This window comes from Podarcis vaucheri (genome assembly GCF_965113315.1).
Source record: "Podarcis vaucheri genome assembly, chromosome: 3".
Classification (NCBI taxonomy): Eukaryota; Metazoa; Chordata; class Lepidosauria; order Squamata; family Lacertidae; genus Podarcis; species Podarcis vaucheri.
This window is the reverse complement of record NC_138761.1, coordinates 118,525,830-118,539,097: the sequence shown is the minus strand read 5'-3', so window position 1 is coordinate 118,539,097 and position 13,268 is coordinate 118,525,830. Positions and strand designations below refer to the sequence as shown.

At 45.9% G+C, this 13,268-nt stretch overlaps 1 protein-coding gene across 7 annotated transcripts in view; it reads right to left on the bottom strand.

Annotated features, from left to right (window-relative positions):
• Positions 1-13,268, bottom strand: part of FGF18 (fibroblast growth factor 18) — a 248,047-nt gene that overhangs the window by 111,667 nt on the left and 123,112 nt on the right. The gene's annotated exons all lie outside the window — the stretch shown is intronic.

Genomic DNA, 13,268 nt, shown 5'->3' with positions numbered 1-13,268 from the left:
GCGGAGCCTGAGACCTGCGGAGTCGCACTGTAGGCAATACTGAACTAGATGAACTAACCGTCTGATTAAGGCACCTTCCTATTTGCACATAATAACCACACTAGTTTTACACCCATGCCGTCTAACATTACTGATGGCTGGCGTGTTGGAAGCACAGAATATTTATTTTTTAATAAAATAATAATAATACAATAAAAAGCTATCAATCCCGGAGCAACGTCTGGGTTTGGAAAATTCTCAGCCTTTTTTGCTTTGTTTTTGTTTTGTTTTTTAACTTCTCACTATCAGAATAAAACAGCAGAGCAGACGAAGAGGGAAATCCTTCCTTTGCCTGGTTAATTTTTAAATGCCAGTTACCTTGAACTGAGCCTAAACAAGCAACTGTGAATGGAAACAGGTGGCAAAGCTTCCCATTATTCTCAGCTTTTTCGTCTCCCTCCGGACACTGCGTCCCCTAAGTGTGCATTAGACTAATCGCTTTTATCCCAACAGGCTACCATCTATTTTAGGCGATATTTATGTTATCCTGTTTTCACAAAGGACAGGGGGGAAATACATCCAGCCAGTTTTGACGCTACAGACTTAGGTGCGGGGCATGCACAGAGGTAGTTACTGATGCTCAGAGTCAGGTGCCGCCTTTAATTGCTTTCATTCGGCAACATCCCTGTGCAATTACACAGCAACACGGGTACACAGTGCAGAAGGAGTCTGGATTCTTGCACTGAAAACCACGAAAGGTCGTGATTCTCTGTAGGACTCGAACCAATGGCTTCAAGTTACAAGAAAGGAGATCCCGACTAAACATCCAGAAAAACTTTCTGATAGTAAGAGCTGTTCCACAGTAGAACGGACTCCCTAAGGAGGTTGTGGACTCTCCTTCCTTGGAAGTTGCCAAGCAGGGGCTGGAAGCCCACCTGTCATGGAAGTTTTAGCTCAGATTCCTGCATTGCAGGGGGTTGGACTCATAGCTGTCAACCATCCCTTATTTGGCGGGAAAGTCCCTTATCCCAGAGCCGTTTCCCACTGCTGTCCCTTATTGATGATGTCCCTTAAATTTCCCAGGTTTCAAAGGAAGCAGCTCCTCTCCCTCTCTCCCTGCCGGCCAGGGAGGAGGGAGGCTCCAATTGTGTTGATTGGCTGCGTTGCTCACCCAATAAGGAGTCTAAGAATGACTGGGGGGGTGGAGCTTGCATGCCTTGTGCCGGTCAAATCGGCCGCATTGCCTGGGGACTCACCTTTGCTCAGCGCTTCCCAGCGGAGAGGTGACAGTGGTTTTCCTTGCTGCATTCCCTTTGCCGGGTTGCTGCGCTGTGGGAACCACCACTTGAGGCTTCGTTTGGCTGCTGGCTGTGCTTTCTGCCTTTGGCTCGGAGGGGCTCAGAAGTTGAACATACCTGTGCCCTGAAAATCCCTTATTTTGGCTGCTGATCCCTTATTTTTGAGGCTGCTGGTCCCTTATTTTCAAATCTGTAAGATGACAGCTATGGTTTGACTAGATAACCCTCAGGGTCCCTTCTAGGTAAGTAAGAAGTAAAGTAAGAAGTGCCCCTCTAGAGAACATAGGGAACACAAGGGCCACATTTCCATCTGAGCAACCTTCTAGAGATTCCCAGGGGTTCCTGATTGGTGGTCTGCAGACCCCCAAGGAGTCCACGTAACCCACCCAGGGGTCCATGGCACATGCCTATCATCTGCCTAGGACATCCCGTTTTTACCGAGTCACAGGAAGTTGAGTTGTGCCCGGGCTGGCCTTTCAGGGATGTGGCAGTGCCTCCTTCTTCTCACAGCCAGCAAAGGGATGCCCACTCCTGGATGGAACTCCCGCCGCCTGCAGCCCAGACACTCCCCAGCCCATGCCAATCCTTCCCCAAGGCATCCCCCCCAGCCAAGGAGAGGCGACGAGGAAAGGGCTGCACTTGGAACCTCGGCCTGTTCTCCTGCTGGAGCTGTGGCTCCTGCGCTGGTGGGATGCTGCCAAGGAGCGCCATTTCTGCTGCCACGGGGAGTTTGCCACGCTAAGAGGGACTGCCAGGCAACCTCCATGAGGAACGGCCACCACAGGGTCACAGTGAGTGAAGTCTGCCTATTGCCTCCCATGCAATGCCCACAATGAGGTTGTTGTTGTTTGGTCGTTTAGTCGTGTCCGACTATTCGTGACTCCATGGACCAGAGCACGCCAGGCACTCCTGTCTTCCACTGCCTCCCGCAGTTTGGTCAAACTCATGTTGGTAGCTTCGAGAACACTGTCCAACCATCTCGTCCTCTGTCGTCCCCTTCTCCTTGTGCCTTCAATCTTTCCCAGGGAGCCTTCTCTTCTCATGAGGTGGCCAAAGTAATGGAGCCTCAGCTTCAGGATCTGTCCTTCTAGTGAACACTCAGGGCTGATTTCCTTCAGAATTGATAGGTTTGATCTTCTTGCAGTCCATGGGACTCTCAAGAGTTTCCTCCAGCAGCAGAATTCAAAAGCATCAATTATTCAGCGATCAGCCTTCTTTATGGTCCAGGTCTCACTTCCATACATCACTACTGGGAAAACAATAAGGTTAGGGGGAGCAATTCTTGCCTTGCCCCGGGCACCAGCAATGCACACTACGCCACTGAAGGCAGGGGCTCCTTTTCCTTTAGATGAGGACATTTGAACAGACACAACACACAGGGGGTGCTGCACTGTTCAAAATTCCCTCTGCTGACAAAATGAGGGAAAAGACAGGAACCCAGATTTCCTATCCCTCTTGTCCCAAGAATGCAGCTAGAGTGCTTTCTTCTGCTCTTTCAACTGCTCTGGTTTACATCTTATGCCTCAACATGTCAAACCATACCGGGCATCAGGGCAAGCTATTGCACCAACATGTAGAATATCAGGCTTATCAATCTATTGATTGCAGTGAGGCTGTTTATTATTCTGATCTCACCTAGAAGGAAGTCTAGCCAATCGAAGTAAGGTCATGACCACAGGGTTGTAAACCGGTACTACATTAATCATAATTTACTTTACAGAGGATCAATACTAAATTGTGCTCTGTAGCACACAATACTGTACAACGTTGCACCCAGCGATTAAGGCCACCCAAAGACAGTTCTGTATCTTACGTAGCAAAGCACAAATTCAAGCATAACACCTAATGAAATCTGTTAACTAGCTCACTGATGCAATCTGCTATTTTCTTTTATATCTGTCACAGAAAGCTGGCTTATCCTTGCTTTCCCATTTAGCAGCTATATCTGTTTTACCAGCTGTTTCATTTTTTAAAGAGTCCTAGACCACATAATTAAATTTTCCTTTATGACAACTGACAGGACAGTTATTGGAACTAATGGAATTCCATATCCTGTTATCTCCTTGATTGCACCAGTGATTTAAGATGCAAGATTTCAGGACTGTGGAGACAGCAATCCCAGCTGTACCCAGATATGGATACAGGCACAGTCAGCGTTTGACAGTGCTGTTATATATAGCTGATGGAACCTCAAGTTGCAACAGAAAACAATCACAGCGCCTTAACTTCTCAATTCACACTGAAACAAAAGTGATGTACATCCATATCCTATCAGGATTAACACAATACATTTTTACATGCATGCCTACAATAACTAACTGACTTTTTAGGAATGCATGTGAATATTCACCTGAATACAGTCTGAATGCTCGTGGCTTGTGCAATTTATTGATGTATTCGTTATTTCTTTCATTTTAACTAATATCCTAGCAATACTATCGTTAGTAGGAATAGTCACTAAGCTGTATATTAGTTTATAGATGAGAATACTTTGCAGCTATAGTCAGAATAGATCCGCTGAAAGCATGCCTAGAATGCATCCCATTGATTTCAATGGGTCTTCTGCTCCATATATGACTATGCCTGGATCCATCCAATTCAATAGTAATAACAATTAGGTTGTATTAATGGTGGCTGTGCGTCTCCTTCCCATTTTTTTCCCTTTTCTTTTTTAAGTAAAACACCATCACCGGGAGGGAAATCCCTAAACCAGTAGGGTCTTCACTAATTAGACAGATGCCTTCCTATGCTGTCTAAGATTCCTGCTTAGATTTTTCTCTTTCAGCAATCCTCTTAGTTGCATTTGTTTTAAATGCTTTCATTTTGTTTTCAGTGACAGCTTTGTGCATATTTGCTTTTAATTTCTTTTGTGCATTTTAGTCATGTTTATAATTCAGCTTGGAGACTATACGGCATTTTTTTTTTATTTTTTTGAGCAGGTGGTTTATAAATTTTCTAAATAAATAAATACTTTTTGCCTCTGCCAATTAAAATGTGCACCCTGCCAATTAAAGCTATGGTTGGTTAATCTAACACTCAAATCAACATAGCTATAATACTTAGCCAACCTTTATTTCAGAATGGGTAGTTTGGTGCCATATTGGGAGTGGACTTACGAGATCATTGTCTATTTCTTTTGAATTTTTAAAATCTCTCAGATTTTCCTACATGTGGGATAAACAAGACACTTAAGTCTAATTAATGCATGAAGGGGTTAATACCATAGGAGTAAGCTGTCCTGTCAAGCTTACCTCTCCTTGGGAGGAACTGAGTAATCAGGCCTCTTGTTCTCATCCAGTCTACCTGAGATGCTCAGCCTATAAAGAAGTTTGAGATGGTTGCTCCAAGTTCAAACCACATGGCTCTAACAAGCCTTTCTTTACTTCCTACACCAGTAATTTAGGAACTTTCATCACTGTAACTAAGACAGGTTTTACTAACTATGCAACATTTTCTGAATGTTGTATGGAAACGCACATGAATCTGACCTTTAGAGAGTTTGTAAGCAAACCATTTTTAACTTACCAAACATGTAGTCTTTTTCTATACAGTGGTACCTCGGTTTAAGAACAGTCCGGTTTAAGAACGATTCGGTTTGCAAACTCCGCAAAACCAGAAATAGTGTCCCGGTTTGAGAACTTTACCTTGGTCTAAGAACAGAATCCGAACAGTGGAAGGGCACCGGCAGTGGGAGGCCTCATTAGGGAAAGTGCACCTCAGTTTAAGAACGGACTTCTGGAACGGATGAAGTTCGGAAACTGACCTCCCACTGTACTAGCAGAAGAGGGAAACTTTGGAACGAGCTTACAAGGGCATATGTTAAAGGTCTAAAGGTAAAAGTAAAGGGACCCCTGACTATTAGGTCCAGTCGTGGCCGACTCTGGGGTTGCGGCGCTCATCTCGCTTTATTGGCCGAGGGAGCCGGCGTACAGCTTCCGGGTCATGTGGCCAGCATGACTAAACCACTTCTGGCGAACCAGAGCAGTGCACGGAAACGCCGTTTAGCTTCCTGCCGGAGCGGTACCTATTTATCTACTTGCACTTTGACGTGCTTTCGAACTGCTAGGTTGGCAGGAGCAGGGACCAAGCAACGGGAGCTCACCCCGTCGCGGGGATTCAAACCACCGACCTTCTGATCGGCAAGCCCTAGGCTCTGTGGTTTAACCCACAGCACCACCCGCATCCCCTGTTAAAGGCCTAACAGCCTGTATTTCCACACTTCGCTTCCCTGCATGTTTTGTGATTCAAAATACTTGCTGAGGTTCTCTCACCAAAGAGTCGTTGATCCTAACTTGGATCTTGGCATCCAGGAATTCTCTTTTTACATCTATTTTTTTACGCTTGCAACCAACACATATTCACCCTTTTCATGGGTCCATCTGTCCCAGTGGTGCCTTATATTATGGGATGTTATAGCAGGGTGTTCCAGTCCCCAGAAATCAGTGAGCTGTAGTGACCATGGCTGTCTGGCGACGCTTTCAACTCTCTCTAGCCTCTGAGGGAACAGGTTTAGCGCAGCCCTAATCCATCCAAACTTACAATATTGAAAACATTCCACACTGTTACTATGGCGCAGGAACCCTTCCGAGTGGTTAAGTAGAGCTAAAAGGCTTCTGGTCTGTAACACCTGTGGCTGGTTCAAAGCCTTCAACAGCCCTTCACAACAGCCGAGAGTATAACAAACACAGCATTGGACACGACGCAGAACGAAAACATCAGAATATATATTTATCTCTCTTTCAACTAGGCAACCTGAAGGCTCAGAGCTCAATAGCCTATATGAGGAAAGGATTATGGGGGCAGCCATTCTTTTTTACCTCGTGTGCTTTACAGGGACATTGTATGGGAAAATAAGATGGCTGCCCTCATAGGTACGAAGGGGGAGCCATTTTTTCTCTCTTCTCATTTACCCAAGAGCATAGCTGTCAACCTTCCCTGTTTTTGCAGGAAATTCCCTTATTTCAGTGCCATTTCCCGCTGCTTCCCGCTGCTATCCCAGATTGTTAGATATCCCGTAGACTGTCCCCGGGACAGGTGAGGTTGCTGATCCCTTATTTTCGAGGCTGCTGATCCCTTATTTTCAAATACGAAAGTTGACAGCTATACCCAAGAGCCAGTGGCATTTTCAAAATGCTTCTTACGCATATCATTTCAAGGAGTGCAGCAACCACCGAGCTACTCCAGGCAGCCCCAAACTGTGAAGAAAGAACAGCGGCGTAGCGTGAGTTGTCAGCACCCGGGGCAACGCAAGTAATTTGTGCCCCCTAACCTGGGGCAAGGCAAGTAATTTGCACCCCCCCTAACCCCTAACCTGCGAGTTGCCGCTGGCGCTGCCGCCCAAACGATGCCGCTTGCCCGGAGGAGGAGGGGGGCAGAGAGGCGAGGAAAATGCAACGGCCCAGCAGCTGCAGCAGCACCGGCGGAGGCGGGGCTGTGAGGAGGGGCTGCCTGGCGCGTCCTCCGCGGCGAGCACTGAGAGCCGCTGCCTGCCGGGCGCCTTCAGCCCGGACGCGCGCACAGCTCGTCGGTTCCGCGAGACATGCGGCTCCGCTACAGCCTGCGCCCGAGGCTCTTCGGCGACTCCGGAGGCAGCAAGCGCGCCCCCCCCCCCAGATGTTGTGCCCGGTGCGGCCGGCACCCCTGGCACCCCCCACGCTACGCCACTGAGAAAGAAAACAACAGGATCCTGCGTCGCTTTTCCTGGTCCTGTCACCTGAGGTCCCAGGGATCTTTAGTGAACAAAGGATGTATTCTGTTGATAGGCCATGTCCCCTCCCTCAGTTTATTCAGCTGAACGATGCCATATAGCCTGCCAGTACAGATGTCTGGCACATATTACTGTTACTGTAATAATTATTTATTGATAAGGATTTTCAACGTATAATTCATTATTCATGGTTTACCTGGAGATGCTCATTTAATACCATTACACACCACGCCAGCAAGTAAAATAATCTAAAGCACTTTGTTGCCGTGCTGCCATCAGATTGGTAGCATATTCCCCACTGGAAAACACTGCAGATCATCAGCATAAAAGCATTGGGAGAAAACACCCTCATTGATCCAGCCCTTCCTTTCAGGCCTAGAAGTACCCCATTTCCAAGGCTTCATAGAATCATGGAGATGGAAACAACCAGAAGGGTCAAAAAAATCCAACATTCTGCAATGAGGGTGTTATGTACTGAGTTGAATAGGACCCAAAATGCAGCAGTCTGATTGGTCCTAGAACAATAGGATTCAGAATGCAGCAGTCTGATTGGTCCTAGAAAAATGCAGCAGTATGATTGGTCTGCAGGAGCCACCCAATCCAGCTCCAGGTGGAAGTGAATCCACAACCTGATTGGCCTATAGGAGAATCCTGGAATTAGCCAATCACGTGCAGCCCATTGTGTAAATAATGTATATAAAGCAGATATTGTGGAGGAAATTCCATTCCTTCTCACCACTATGAGCATGAAATCCACTCTCGACTCCAAGTATATTTCAGAGGGAATCTTTCTGCCCAATTCAGGGCTCGAACCCACAGCCCTGAGATTAAAAGTCTTGTGCTCTACCAGTTGAGCTACCCCAGCAATGGTGGTGGAGCAGGTCTATAAGCAGGAAGAATGGAGGCTGCTCCATTGGGGCAAATGGGGTACTGCCCTTCCCATCCCCACTCTGACCTCAGCCAGCCCCAACCTGCCTGTCTTCTTCTTTGCTCCCATTTCAAGGGGGTGGGGCTCTACCTGTCAATCAGCTCTGGCTCCACCCACTATTGGTCTCCCGCCCTACCAATGGGCACCAGCCCCCAGCACCGAGCACAAAGAGTTGCCTATAGACAGAGGTGGATTTGGGGCGATGTGATCAGTTCTGCTGCACTTGGCAGCACTGAGCCTGGGGGGGGCGCCATAGAGCGTCGCAACCTTGGACCTAGTGGATTGAGCAGAATGGAAGGTGAGAGGTGGGGGCGCATAATTTTGGCCTCACACAGTGTTAAGTTGTGGGTGAACAGATCAGACAACACAGCGATTCTTCAAACAGCTCTTGTTTATTCACAGGCCCAAAACAGAACTGGGCTGCAGGGTTCAGCCAACCTGCTTATATAGAGCTCCACTACAAAGCAACAGTAACAACTTTCTGTAACTATCCAATCACTGAACGTCACTTTCAATTCCTTATTTGCATATGTGGACCTGAGTGAAAACTATCCACAGTATCCCCATGCTGGCCCAGGGTGAGAACTTCAGTACATAACACACAGGGTGCCAATGAAGTTTGAAACACCCTGCCCCCTTTCACTCAAGAGAATCGAGTCTCTTGCTCAGGACACTTAGATTTACATACTTTTCACGTGCACACATGAACATATAACTCCATGTGTATCATATATATTATGGGAGGAATTCAACGGCATTCTAAGGAGTTCGTTTTATCAAGGCAAATATTTCAGCTTGCCAGACAAAATTATCTCAAAGCAGAAGTCCTCCTCGCACAGGGCTTCTGTTGATGGGATTCATCTGCTGACCCCTACCCTATTTATTAGGGACGCGGGTGGCACTGTGGGTTAAACCACAGAGCCTAGGACTTGCTGATCAGAAGGTCAGCAGTTCAAATCCCCGCAATGGAGTGAGCTCCTGTTGCTCAGTCCCTGCTCCTGCCAACCTAGCAGTTCGAAAGCACGTCAAAGTGCAAGTAGATAAATAGGTACCGCTCGGGCGGAAGGTAAATGGCATTTCCATGTGCTGCTCTGGTTCGCCAGAAGCGGCTTAGTCCTGCTGGCCACATGACCCGGAAGCTGTACGCCGGCTCCCTCGGCCAATAAAGCGAGATGAGCGCCGCAACCCCAGAGTCGGCCACAACTGGACCTAATGGTCAGGGGTCCCTTTACCTTTACCCTATTTATTTATTGCAAGCTGGCCAGAGAACACTGGGGTGGTATTCAACTGTTGCTCAGAGTAGGCCCATTGAAATTAGTCAAAACTTTTTCAGGTGATGTCATTGTGATATTTTAAAAATACCTTTCAAAATCAATGAATCTGATGAAATTGTCTGTCGTCCACACAAGTTTGTGCTGTGATTAAAAAATAAATAAAGTCTTCAATGTGACTCAAGGCTCTTTGGTTACATCTCTAAGTTTTTTAATCAGTTATTTCTGTGAGCAAATGGGGAAGATCCTCAGATGTAATGGTTCAAAACGGGGGGGGGGGGATGATTCCACAAACATTGATCTCTCACCCAGCATATGAAGCTGCTGTGGATTACTGCCTGCAAAAGCTCTGCATTTTCATGACTATTCCAAATCCCCATGAAATGTGTCAAATCCTGCAAAAATTCTCCACACCAAAATCTGATTTTTTGAGAAATGGGAAAAATGCATTGATTTGGTTTCTCTTCCCTGTCTGATTAAACAGATTTTTCTCCCCTCAGGTTCATTTCATATTCCTAGACATGGAACGTGTCTGAGATTAGCATTGTAAAATGTTTAAAGAGGGCAACGTGCAGCAGTGGCAAAAGAACTTTCTTTTTTGAAATGTGTGTGGAAGGGGGGTGGCGGAATACTGCTCACATAATAGAAGAAAAAGTAGGATTTGCCTCTGGAGCCCTGAAAATTGGGAGCCTCCCTCCTGGACAAGGAAGAAAGGTATGCGCCCCCCCCCCCACCTCCACCCAGACTCTGATCACTGGAAGGAACTATCACAAAGAAAATACCCAGACCATGACAGCCTAAGCTCAGCGCTTCCTCTTCGCTTTTATGCTACTCTCCATCCTAAGGTGATGCCATTGAATGCCAATAAGGAAGTCGTTTGGCAGCTTCAGACAGTCTGTAATTTCTTTAGATATCGGGTCTCCTGCACATGTCGGGAGGGAGGGGGCCGTTCAGGTAGGTTGGGAGCAGGCAGGCATTCTGGCTGCACCTGGTCAGCTAGGAAACATGACCAAATCTCGCATGCATGTGTTTACAGCAGAAGAAATGAGCGTACAATAGGCCTTTGTGGCGGCTGCTAATCAACGTGTGAGTCTCACATTGGGTTTAGTGGAGTGCAGCGCAAGATAAGTTCGACCTGAAAGCAGGGATCCGCTGCCTTTAAGCTAGCCAGCCTCCTTGAAGGCAAAAGGGGGGGGAGGCAGGGTGTCGGAGGCTCCCCAGCAACAACAAAGCAACACTTTTTAAAAAGGGGGGGGCGAGGAGCCTTTGACTAGCTAGGTTTGAGTTCAGCTCCCTTTCCTTAAGAAGTGGCACGCATTAATCAGCGGTTGCTCCAATCAAAAATTCTATACAGAATGGGAATGCATAGGGGAATATATGAAGAAATATGGTGTTAAAGCAGAACTCTTAATAGGCAATTGTTAAGCGTGTAAGGACAAAAGAAGTAATTGTAATTTAACAGTTTTCATGTTGCTCTGTTTTATCAAAGCAAAAATATAATGATGGGAAGATCTCACACAGGTGAAGGGAAGCAGTGGGGAGGAGAGGAGGGTTAGGTCGAAATTGGGAAATAAAATAATATCTGGGACAGCAAAGGACATAATAGATTCTTATAGAATAGTGATATATTGTAACCAGAACAGAAGTTTAAAAGGGGAAGTCAATGTACTTTTAGTATTTTCATTATTGTAATAGTTATTATTATTTCTTATCAGTAGAAGGCAATCTTAATTTAGGCTTTTTCGTTTTGCTGTCTGTATAAAAATTAACTGAGCGACTCAAAAGCAATGCACACTCTTTAACACAAACATTGTTACACGTTCTCCCTTCCCACAAGTGCGCCAGACTCGTTCACTTTTCTGTTTCACTCTTATCCCGTGTTTTGACTGAACAATTGGAGGTGCAGTTTTCCTGAGCTCGGCCACGATGATGTTTGCAGCCTTCGAAAGGTTTGCTATGAAATGTTTATTTTTAGATTGGCTCAAGGCAACCACTGCTAGACAATGATGTGGTCATGTCTCAGTCTATAGCCGCTTTGTGCATTAATTTTAGGAAGGCAGTCCTACACGTTTTTTTCAAAAAGAGAGAGAGAGACGCATCATTTCATAGACTATTTCTATGACAAACCTCTTGTTCATAGCATAGTCTTATCGTGCATAGATATAATTGCAATAAACACTGTATCTCTGGCATGGTTTTTCTGAACAGTACAGTGGTACCTCGGGTTAAGTACTTAATTCGTTCCGGAGGTCCGTTCTTAACCTGAAACTGTTCTTAACCTGAAGCACCACTTTAGCTAATGGGGCCTCCTGCTGCTGCCACGCCCCCGGAGCACGATTTCTGTTCTCATCCTGAAGCAAAGTTCTTAACCTGAAGTACTATTTCTGGGTTAGTGGAGTCTGTAACCTGAAGCGTATGTAACCTGAAGTGTATGTAACCTGAGGTACCACTGTAAATGTTACTGAATCTATACCAAGTTTTTCGTAGATGATGCCCAAAGATTTTACTCACTAAAAGTAAGTCCATTGATTTCAATCGGTCTAATCTGAATATGATCTAGTTCATTATCACCTAATAATAATAGCAACACCTGTTGGCTGTCTTCTTGTGATTTTCTGCCAGATTCATCCAAAGAGAGAAAATATTACCATGCCTATTGACATACTCTCAAAAAAAAAACACCTGATGGAACAATGCTCTCAAAGTTAGCCCATTTACAGTATTGTTAAATGGCTCTCTCCCTATGCTGCTGGCAAAGGCACAGTATGTTTGTGTCTGTGTGCACATTCTGTTCACAGATCTGCACACCTGGAAACAGGAGGGGCAAATCTCACATCTGGAGCCCCAGTCCATTGGTGCACAAATTTGTAGACCCTTATGCAAATCAGACGCCTAAATTTTGGATGCCAGGCTTTGCGGGGAGCCAGACCAGTGTCCAGCAATCTTCACATACTTGCACGCCATGTGTTACCCGGCATATGAGCTTCTACTGAGTCATACCCCAAAACGATGAAATATACTTTGAAGTCTTGAGATCCTTTTACAAAACTGTACTGCGATCCTGTCATTTTAACACGGGTCATTAAAATGCAGGTTGTTTATTGGAAAATTCTGTAAATGATATCACTTTGGCAGGCTCAGCTCTGCTTAGAGAGAGAGAGAGAGAGAGAGAGAGAGAGGAAGAGCGCTAAAATAAATAAATAAGCCATTATTTACTATGCGGTAACCAACTCTACTACCAAAGCATTTAATTTGTTGTGGTAGTTTGTGGCTTATTTTCAGCTTGTCCTTCTGTTTTCACTCATTAGCGTTTAAAATCTGGCACTCTGTAATTAAGTCTTCCAAGCAGGAGGAGCAACAAGTTCTGCCACAGGCAACTCTCCTCCAAATAACTCCTTCTTGATATATAAAAAAGGAATGCTGAGCAGATGTCCCAGCAAAAGTGCAAGAGACTTGTCCAATATTCTTAAAGCACTGGGCTTGCTCCTCATCTGCGCTTGTAACGAGACATCTTATAATTCACTGCATTATAAGACTCAGTGCAATTCCTCCTCTTTCTGTGACTGCAAACGGGGATTTTGTGGAATTAACAAAAAAGATTGTGTAGACATTTCACCATTCAATTAACCACGCTTCCCTGGAAAGGTAAGGTAAAGGGACCCCTGACCATTAGGTCCAGTCGTGGCCGACTCTGGGGTTGCAGCGCTCATCTCGATCTGTTGGCCGAGGGAGCATGACTTAGCATGACTAAGCCGCTTCTGGCGAAGCAGAGCAGCGCACGGAAACGCCGTTTACCTTCCCGCCGGAGTGGTACCTATTTATCTACTTGCACTTTGACGTGCTTTCGAACTGCTAGATGGGCAGGAGCAGGGACTGAGCAACGGGAGCTCACCCCGTCGTGGGGATTCGAACTGCCGACCTTCTGATCTGCAAGCCCTAGGCCTTATCTTCCATGAAATTGGAACCTGTCCATCTTGTTAGCCATCACTATAATCTTCTGGGAGTGAATTCCATACTTTATATATGTGCTGCGTAACAAATTACATTCTTTTTGGCTGTCCTGAATCTCCCATCATTCAACTTCA